Raw genomic sequence first — 9486 nt, 5'->3', positions numbered from 1 at the left:
TCAGTTTCCCCTTTTGTAAAATGATAGTTTTAGACCAGAAAATCTCCATGGACTTTTTCAGCCCTCACAGTCTGTGGTTCTACAAAGTAATAATGATGGTGCTGGTAATGGTGACAATGGTGGTGGTGGTGATGGTGGTGATACTGGTGGTAAGGATGGTGGTGGTAGTAATGGTGCTGGTAATGGTGGGTTATGGTGATGACTGATGTTGCTGGTGGTGGTGATAGTGATGGTGGTGATGATGGGGGTGGTGGCGTTGATGATGGTGATGATGGTGGTGGGAATGGTGGTGGTGAGAGTGGTGGAGATGATAGTGGTAGTGGTGGTGGTGATTGTAGTGACGTTGTGGATGGTGGTGGAGGTTGTGATAGTGATGGTGTTGGGGGTGGTGGTGATGGTGGGTGAGGGTGGTGATGGTGGGTGAGGATGATAATGATGGTGATGGTGATGATGGTGGTATGATAGTTGTGATGGTGGTGGTAGTGATGATGATGATGGAGGCAGTGGTGGTGGTAACAATAGTGATTACCGTCCCTGAGCATTTATGCTGGATGGTCTACTGCTGCCATAAGCACCTTCTATTCTCTTCCTACACTCCCATATTCAACCATTTGAGATAAGAACTCTATTTATCTCTCTTAGTTTATAAAAGAGGAAATTGAAGCCCCCAGAGTTGATGAAGGTCATATGGCCAATAACCAGCAGATTTAGCACCTAATCCATGGTTGTCCTACTTCCCAGCCTTCTCTTAGGCACCATACCACACTGTTTCTTCTACCATTTGCTGCTCTAATCTTCTGACTTTCAAGAAAGTTCTCCAATGTTTCATGCAAAGGACCTGCGATAGCAAAAGCCTCAGGCTCCCTGAGTTGTTCATACTTTGTAAACACCTACTTTCATCCCTCCTCCATCATGATGAGCTACGCGATCTTGGGCAAGTGGCTTTACCTCTCCTAGCCAATTTCCTCATCTATTACAAAATAGAATGGAAATAATAGAATCTTAGTGGGTAGAGGCATTGTGAAAAACGAAATGAGGTAACAGATCTTCCTGATAAGCTTTAGAAGTTTTAACGACAATCAGGAATGTCAGGCTAGGAGCACACTGCTCAGACTGGAGAAGGTGTTTGGGAATGTGAGCTGATTGCCCTCTCCTACACATCCTCAAGCATACTGCAGGGCAGTGTACATCATTGTTTAGAGCCCCTGTGCTCCAGGCATTGTAGCAAATCTTGGCATCAAGAGCACTTTTAATCCTTTTTCTCTACTTTAATTGTTTTGATCCTTTTCTGCTAATATCTCTGTGTGACAGCAGGGGATGCTGAGGCTTAGAGACAGGATTCAAAGCTGAGTTGGCTCATCTGAATCTTGGCTTTGCTGCCCTTCAGAAGCATTCACTGAATATCCATGTGCTTCTTTTCTTTTCTTTCTTTCTTTCTTTCTTTCTTTCTTTCTTTTTTTTTTTTTTTACTGGACAAGGTCTCACTCTGTCACCCAGGCTAGAGTGAAGTGGCCAGATCATGGCTCACTGCAGCCCCATCCTCTCAGGCTCATGCAGTCTTCCCACTTCAGCCTCCTGAATAGCTGGGACTATGGGTATGTGTCACTGTCACCATGCCTGGATCATTTTTTTTTTTACTTTTTGTAGTGATAGGATTTTGCTCTGTTGCCCAAACTGGTCTCACACCCCTGGACTCAAGTGATCCACCTGCCCTGGACTCCCAAAGTGCTGTGATTACAAGAGCGAGCCATTGCACCTGGCCCCCATGTGCTTCTCGACCAAGCAAACTTCCTGGTTCCGCAGGCCTGGAGTGCCTTCACGCGCACAAATGGACCACAGCCTGCTCCTCAGGGAGAGCCTGCAGTTTGTGCTTGTGCGGGAAATGGTTTCTAATCAACAACAGTAGAGGAGGCTGACCTACAAGTCAAATTTAAATGCCCCTTGTTATGGAGGGAATGGAAATTTCCACATGGTTTTACAAGGAGCGGGTAAATCAACACCCAGGCCTTTGGGATCATCATCTCAAAGCTAGAGAGAAAGTCAAGATTGATAAGGAGCTTAGGCCTTTGATGCTGGCGGAAAAGTGGGTTCAGAGAAGGGGTGATTTGCTGAAGCTAGTGGCAGGGCTGGGGGAGAATCTGGAGCCTGGTTCTCTGTTCACTGCACCACATCTCCACCCATCTCTCCTGTGTCCCACTCCCTAGAGGCCTGGCTCCCACTGTGTCCAATTCCCTAGCAGCCTAGGTCTCTGCCAGGACTAACGCAGTCATCTTCCCATGCTCTAATGTTGATGGGCGATAATGTGACCGTTTACACTTCCCAGCTATCGTTTTCTGTCATTTTTATTTATAGCATCTTCACCACATTTCTGACCCTATGCTTATCTTTATGAAAATTATCGAGCAGTGAAGGAGTGGAACCATGAAGGAGACAAAGTCATTGCTCTCCCTAAGGGTTATACTGACACATGGTCAACTTAAAGGAGAATAAAAATGAAACTAATAGGATTCATTTTTCTCTGACATGAGAATTCTGAAAATAGTTGGTCCAGAATCCAGGCTCCTTAGGACCCAAGACTCCCCAGCTCATTGGTGCCTGCAGTTCTCATCCCCTTGGTCATAGGACGGACCTTCCTCCACCCCCACCATCGAACGTCTTTTTGAGCAGGAAGAAGGGATAAATGTGAGGGGCAAAAAAGCATATGCCAGTGGGTTAACCCCTGTTTAAGATCTTTGCTAAAAAGATTTTCCCCATACATCTCATTGGCTACTGCAAACTACAAGAGAGGTTGAGAATTAAGTTTGTATTTCGGTTTTTATACTGCTGCCTCGCAGTAAAACAGGAGTGCCTTTAGAAAGAAAGAAGGGAAGTGCATATTGAATAGACTTGCCAGCTGTCTCTGCCACAGTGGAGTCAAAGACTTCCTAAAATTATATGCAAAACGAAGAATATATGCATGCGATTTTCAGAGAAGGGCATCTAACAGCATTCCTTAAATGTTCAATGAGATCCATTGGGTTGAGTACCTCTGGTCCAAATAAAGCTCTGTGCAGCAACAATTCTAACAGCTTAATACTGATTCTTCATGCCCACGCCCAGTCAATTTCCTCCGTGTTGTCCGCACGGGAGGCATTGGGAAAACAGTGCAAAGCTCCAAGGCAGGGAGTCTGCTTTACCAATCCAGAGCTTCCACGTCACAGCCGTGTGGCCGGGGGAGATCCTACAACCCTTTTGAACCTCAGTTTCTTAGCCTATTAAAAGGGAGGAAAAACCTACTTCAAAAAGTTGTCAGAGGATATTTCTGCTTCTTGCCTAGAGGTAGGAACCAGACCCATCTCACACGCAAGGATACACAAACTCAAAACAAAGGGATGGAGAAAGATTTACCAACCAAATGGAGAGCAAAAATAAATAAATAAATAAAAAGCAGGAGTTGCAATTCTTGCCTCTGATAAAATAGACTTTAAAGCAACAAAGATCAAAAGAAGCAAAGAAGGACATTACACAATGATAAAAGGATCAATATAACAAGAAGAGCTAAAGATCCTAAATATATATGCACCCAATACAGGAACACTCAGATATATAAGACGTATAAAGAAACTTAGAATCCCGCACAATAATAGTGGGAGACGTCAACATCAATATTAGACAGATCAACGAGACAGAAAATTAACAACGATATCCAGGACTTGAACTCAGATCTGGAACAAGTAGGCTTAATTAACATTTATAGAAGTCTCCACTTTAAATACACAAAATCCACACTCTTATCAGTACCACGTAACACCTACTTATAGGTTTAAATGAAATATTGGTTGGCTGCTTGTTTGTTATTTTCTTCCCTCATTTTTCTTTCATGTCTCCATTATTAAGCACAATTATAGGCATACCCATTTTTAGACTGCACTCTAGCCCAGGCAATAAAGCAACACCCCCGTTCTCTCTCCCTCTTCCTCTTCCTCTTTCCTCTTTCTTCCTCTCCTTCATTCTTTTTTATTATTATTATTTTTCTTTCTTTCTTTCTTTTTCTCTTTCTTTCTTTCTTTCTTTCTTTCTTTCTTTCTTTCTTTCTCTTTCTTTCTTTCTTTTTCTTCAGAAAAAAAAAAAAAAAGGAGTAGGAACAGGGACTAGGTTTATTCTCCCTCCTGAAACAAGTAAAAACCAAGACAAAACATGTGAAAACTGGTTTTCAGATATTGGTCATCAGGCAGCACAGGACCAAAATCCTTGAGAAAGAGAAAACAAACAAGGCTGCAATTACCCAGCCTATTGCATGGAGACCTTTTCCTGAGACCAGTGCAGGGAGGCTCTCTTAGTAAGTTTTATTCCGCTACAACTGAATACCGGAGACTGGATAGTTTGTAAACAACAGAGATTTACTTCTTACAGTTCTGAGGTCTGGGAAGTCTAAGACTAGGTGGCCTCCATCTGGTGAGGGTCTTTGTCCTGGGTCATCCCATGGCAGAAGGCAGAGGGAAAGGGAGGATGAAAGAGAGCCAGAGATCAAACTCTTTTATAATCAGCACTAATCTATTCTTTTTTTTTTTTTTTTTTTGAGACCCAAGTGTCACTTTTGTTGCCCAGGCTTGGAGTCCAATGGCACGATCTCGGCTCACTGCAACTTCTACTTCCTGGGTCCAAGCAAGTCTCCTGCGTCAGCCTCCCAAGTAGCTGGGATTACAGGCATGTGCCATCATGCCCTGCTGATTTGTTATTTTTAGTAGAGATAAAGTTTCACCATGTTGGTCAGGTTGGTCTCAAACTCCTGACCTCAGGTGATCCAACCACCTTGGCCTCCCCAAGTGCTGGGATTGCAGGCATAAGCCACTGCATCTGACCACTAATCCATTCTTAAGAGTGGAGCCTTCACAACACAAACACCTCCCATTAGGCCCCATTTCCCAATACTGTTGCATTAGGGATTAGGTTTCTAGCACATGTGTTCTGGGCAACACATTCCAGCTATGGGAGAGGTGGAAGCTAGGCGGCACTTGACCATCTCCATGAGCTGAGGAGGCGGAAGTGGGAATACAGGGAGTATGAGATGGCTAAAATTCATGCACAGTACCAGAGGTAAAAATAGCACAGAAAGAGCTGCACAGGCTGCCTCTTGAGTCTTCGTCTGATCCTGTGAGTACTGATTAGCACTTACATGTAAAGAAGCTACCCTAATCCAAAGAATTAGAGAAAGCATCCCTAGAGCGAAATAGGGCAGGAATATGGCGTTTTCACCAGCCACAGTGGATAAAACTCATAGTTAGAAGGATATCACAGTACTCCAGAAGGTATTTATGGTCTTAAAAGTGGGCAAAATTCGCCCTAGACTAAAGGCTGCCTTGATAGTATCTAACAAAGATTGAAAACAAAGCTTGAAAGGAACACATGGCTCCCAAGTTATTTAATCATGTTGCAGGAAAAGAAATCTCAAGAAAAATCTCAAGACAGAATATAAACATGTCTAGTACACAAGAAAATACATGTCATAATATGTGGTATAAAAGAAGCAATGGCATGCAGAGAAACAGTAAAATAAAATCCATGATAAGAATATCAGTCAACAGAAACAGAACAAAAAACTGACACAGATGATAGCATTAAGAGACAACGACTCTAAAACAGTTATTAGAACTACATAACTACATCTAAGAAAGTAGAGGAAAAAAACTGAACATATTAAGACATGAAGGTGTAAAAGAATCAAACTTCTAAGAATGAAAATTACAATGTCTGAGATTTTTTAAAAATAAAAATGTTATGAGATGAACAGCAGATTAGAAACTGCAGAGAGAAAAGATAAGTGAACTTAAGATCCAGTGATAAAAACTCTTCAAAAATAAAACACAAATGAGAAAAAAACTGATGAAAATCGAATAGAATATAATTGAGTTGTGGTATGGTTTCTAGTTTGCTAACATATGTGTATTGTAGTCCACAAAGGAGAAGAGAGACAGGAAGAATGGAAACAATACTGGAAGAATTAAGAGCTAAAATGATTTCCGAGTTTGATGAAAACTTTAATCCACAGAGCGAGTGAAACCCCTACAAAAAAAATGAAGAAAACATCATCAAGGTACGCTATAATTAAATTGCTTAAAAACAATGATAAAGAGAAAATCTCAAAAGTTCCCTTAAAAAAATTACATATAGAAGAACAATGATAACAATAACCACAGATCTCTCATTGTAATCAATATGTAAGCCAGAATGAAGTGAAGCAAAATATTTAAAGAACTGAAAGAAAAAAAATGGTGAATAAAAATCTTATGCCAGCAAAAAGTTTTTTTAATAAAGAAAGGGGAAAAAAAAGAGAGAGGTGAAAAGGACATACAAAAGTAAAAGCAGCAGAGCAATATTACAAGAAGTATTAAAGGAAAGTATTCAGGCAAAGTAACGTGAGACAGGATGAAAACCTGGATCAACACAAGGAAAAACAAGAAGAGCAGAAATGGTAACTATGTGGGTAACGTAAAGAGTTTCTTTTCTTATTTCTGACCACTTTGAAACGAATTTGGCGGTTTATATTTTAAAATAATGACTTTGTGGTTTATAACCTGTAGAGGACGAATATGTAACAACAGCACAAAGAGTAGGAGGTGGTTCGTTCTTATACTATAATGTGAAGTGATGTAATATTACTTGAAGGTAAATCATGATAGGTTAAAAATGTATACTATCAACCCTAATGCATCACTAGAGAAACAAAACATTCAACTTTTGCCAAAGGGCCAAGGCAATTCGATAAGGAAAAAATAATCTTTCAACAAATGATGCTGTAACAATTTGGATAGCCAGATGCAAGAAAATGGACCCTGACATTTACCTTAAAGCATGTGCAAAAACTAACCTAAACTATATCATAAATCTAAAATGTAAGAGCTAAAACTATAAAACTTCAATCGTAGTGATCTTTGATTTGGCAAGAAACTTCCAACTATAAACGAAAAGCATCAAGTTGTATTTTATCAAATGTAAAGGTTTTGCTTTGCAGAAGACATTCAAATGAAAAGGCAAGCCACAAATTGGGCAACGTTTTTTGTGAAACATATTTCCAGAAAAGGACTCATATCTAGACTATGTAAAGAATTCTTATAACCCAGTAAGAAAAGCAAACTAATTTTTCAAATGGACAAAAGACTTAAATGAGATAAGTGGATGGCAAATATTGACATTAAAAAATGCCCAAGAAACATGGCTGACGATATAGAGCAGCAACAAACTACCAACGCTGGAGAGGAGCCCATGGATCTTACCAGGCGCAGCCTACATGAGCGAATTTATGTGAAAATCAGAAATGACTGAGAGCTGCAAGGCAGATTACATGCTTAGGATCAACATTTAAATATGATCTTGGGAGATGTGGAAGAAACTGTGACTGCTATAGAAATTAATGAAGAAACATATAGAGAGATATATAAATCAACAGAACGGAATATTCCAATGCTCCTTGTCTGGAGAGATGGTGTTATCCTGGTTGCTCCTCCACTGAGAGTTGGCTGAAACAAAGCATTTGTCCCGTATGGAAAACAGGAGACTTTGTACCGTGCCCTCTCTAAATGTACAAGACATTCAAAAGAGAAACCTGCGTACATTTTGACATTAGGAAGTAATTGCAGGGATTCTTCCACTCCTGAAATGAGTTCATTTGCAGATGACTCACAGCTTCTTACGCTAAATGGTATTTTCGGTTTTCTCACGCTCCTCCAATAAATATGACCACCAAGATACAGAACCCTTTTTCAGGACTTGTTTTGTTCCATTTCTCTCACAGATATTTTTCTGTTTTTCCTTTAAATTAAAATTGGTATTTCCTCATAAAAACAAAACAAACAACAACAACAAAATGATGCCCAACATCATTAATCATTAGGGAATTAAAGCTACAATGAGACATGGCAAGGTGGCTCATGCCTGTAATTCTCATGCTTTGGATGCTGGAGTCAGAGGATCACTTGTGGCCAGGAGTTTGAGACTAGCCTGGGCAACATTTTTTTTTAAGTTAGTTGGATGTGGTGATTAATGCCCATAGTCTGAGCTACTTCTGAGGCTGAGGTGGGAGAATCACTTGAGCCCAGGAGTTAGAGGCTGCGGTGAACTTAGATGGAGCCACTGCACTCCAGCGCAGTGGACAGAGTAAGACTCTGTCTCAAATAAAATAAAACACAATAAAACCACGAGGAGATACCACTATCCACACATGCTAAAATTAAAAAGACTGACTAACCACGTATCGGAGAAAATGTAGAACAACTAGAGCTGTGATATACACGTAGGAACACGAAAAGTTACTGTCTCTTTGAAAAGCTGTTTGGTAGTTTCTCAAAAAGTGACACTCATATCCCCAAGTGACCCAGCCTTCTACTACTAGGTATTTAGCCAAGAGAGATGAAAGCACACAGAACTGCACACAAATGCTAGGAACACGTTGAGCAGCTCTATTTGCAATAGCCCCAAACTAGAACCTATCCAAATGTCCATGAACAGGTGAGTGGTAAACTGGCTGTGGTATATCGATACAATGGAATACTATCCAGAAAAAAGTAATGAACAGTAGCACACGCACACCATGGACAGGTCTCAAATTATATGTGGAGCGGAATAAGCTAGACTAAAAAAATGTACGTATTGTAACGGTTCCATTTACATGAAATTCTAGAATATCTATCATAGCAAACAGAAGATTAGTGGCTGGCTGGAGTACCCAGCCGGGAAAGCAGGAAGGGATTATAAAGATGCCCCAGAAAACTTTGGGAGATGACGATTTTTATGTTAACTAATTCATTGTGATGATTGATTGATTTGTGGTCATATGTACATGCTAACATTTTATCAAATTATATGCTTAAAATATATGCAGTTTGTTATATGTCAATGATATCTCAACAAAGCTGGGATTTTTTTTATAAAAAAGGTAGAAAGAGAAATTGAAATACTAGACAAGAAGGAGGTAACAGCATGAGTTATGCATTCCAGATATGCATTCTTCCAAGGAAGATGAAAATGGTTCAAAAGTAAAATGAGTTTATGAGAAGAGAGCCAATGAGATTAGACATGTAAATGCTTTTCCTATGGCAAACCTTGCTCTTGGAGGTTTTCCTGAGCTCACTCACTGAAAGTTCTCAGCAACCACCTGGGGACACAGGCACAGGGAAGTGAAGGAACTTGCCCAAGGTCACACAGCTAGAAACAGGTTGGGTCCGGAAGATGAACCCAAGAATTTTGGGCTCAGTGGCCTGGGCTTCTCTTCCTGCCAAGAGAGATGAAAGCACACAGACCTGCACACAAATGTCGGGGAACATGTTGAGCAGCTGTATTTGCAAAAACCCCGCACTAGAACCTATCCAAATGTCCATGAACAGGTAAATGGTAAACCAGCTGTGGTATATCGACACAATGGAATATGCAAGGGACAGAAGGGAGTCCAGGAAGCGGAAAACAGTTGCACTTCTGTTCACAGTCCTAATGCCACAGCCGGGCTCTCTGGGA

General features: G+C 40.7%; 1 pseudogene; it reads left to right on the top strand.

Annotated features, from left to right (window-relative positions):
- Positions 1-7191: 7191 nt before the first annotated feature.
- Positions 7192-7500, top strand: LOC120363675 (U6 snRNA-associated Sm-like protein LSm3 pseudogene; annotated as a pseudogene).
- Positions 7501-9486: the final 1986 nt, after the last annotated feature.

Source organism: Saimiri boliviensis, chromosome 3, assembly GCF_048565385.1.
Source record: "Saimiri boliviensis isolate mSaiBol1 chromosome 3, mSaiBol1.pri, whole genome shotgun sequence".
NCBI lineage: Eukaryota > Metazoa > Chordata > Mammalia > Primates > Cebidae > Saimiri > Saimiri boliviensis.
This window is presented reverse-complemented; position numbering and strand designations above follow the sequence as displayed.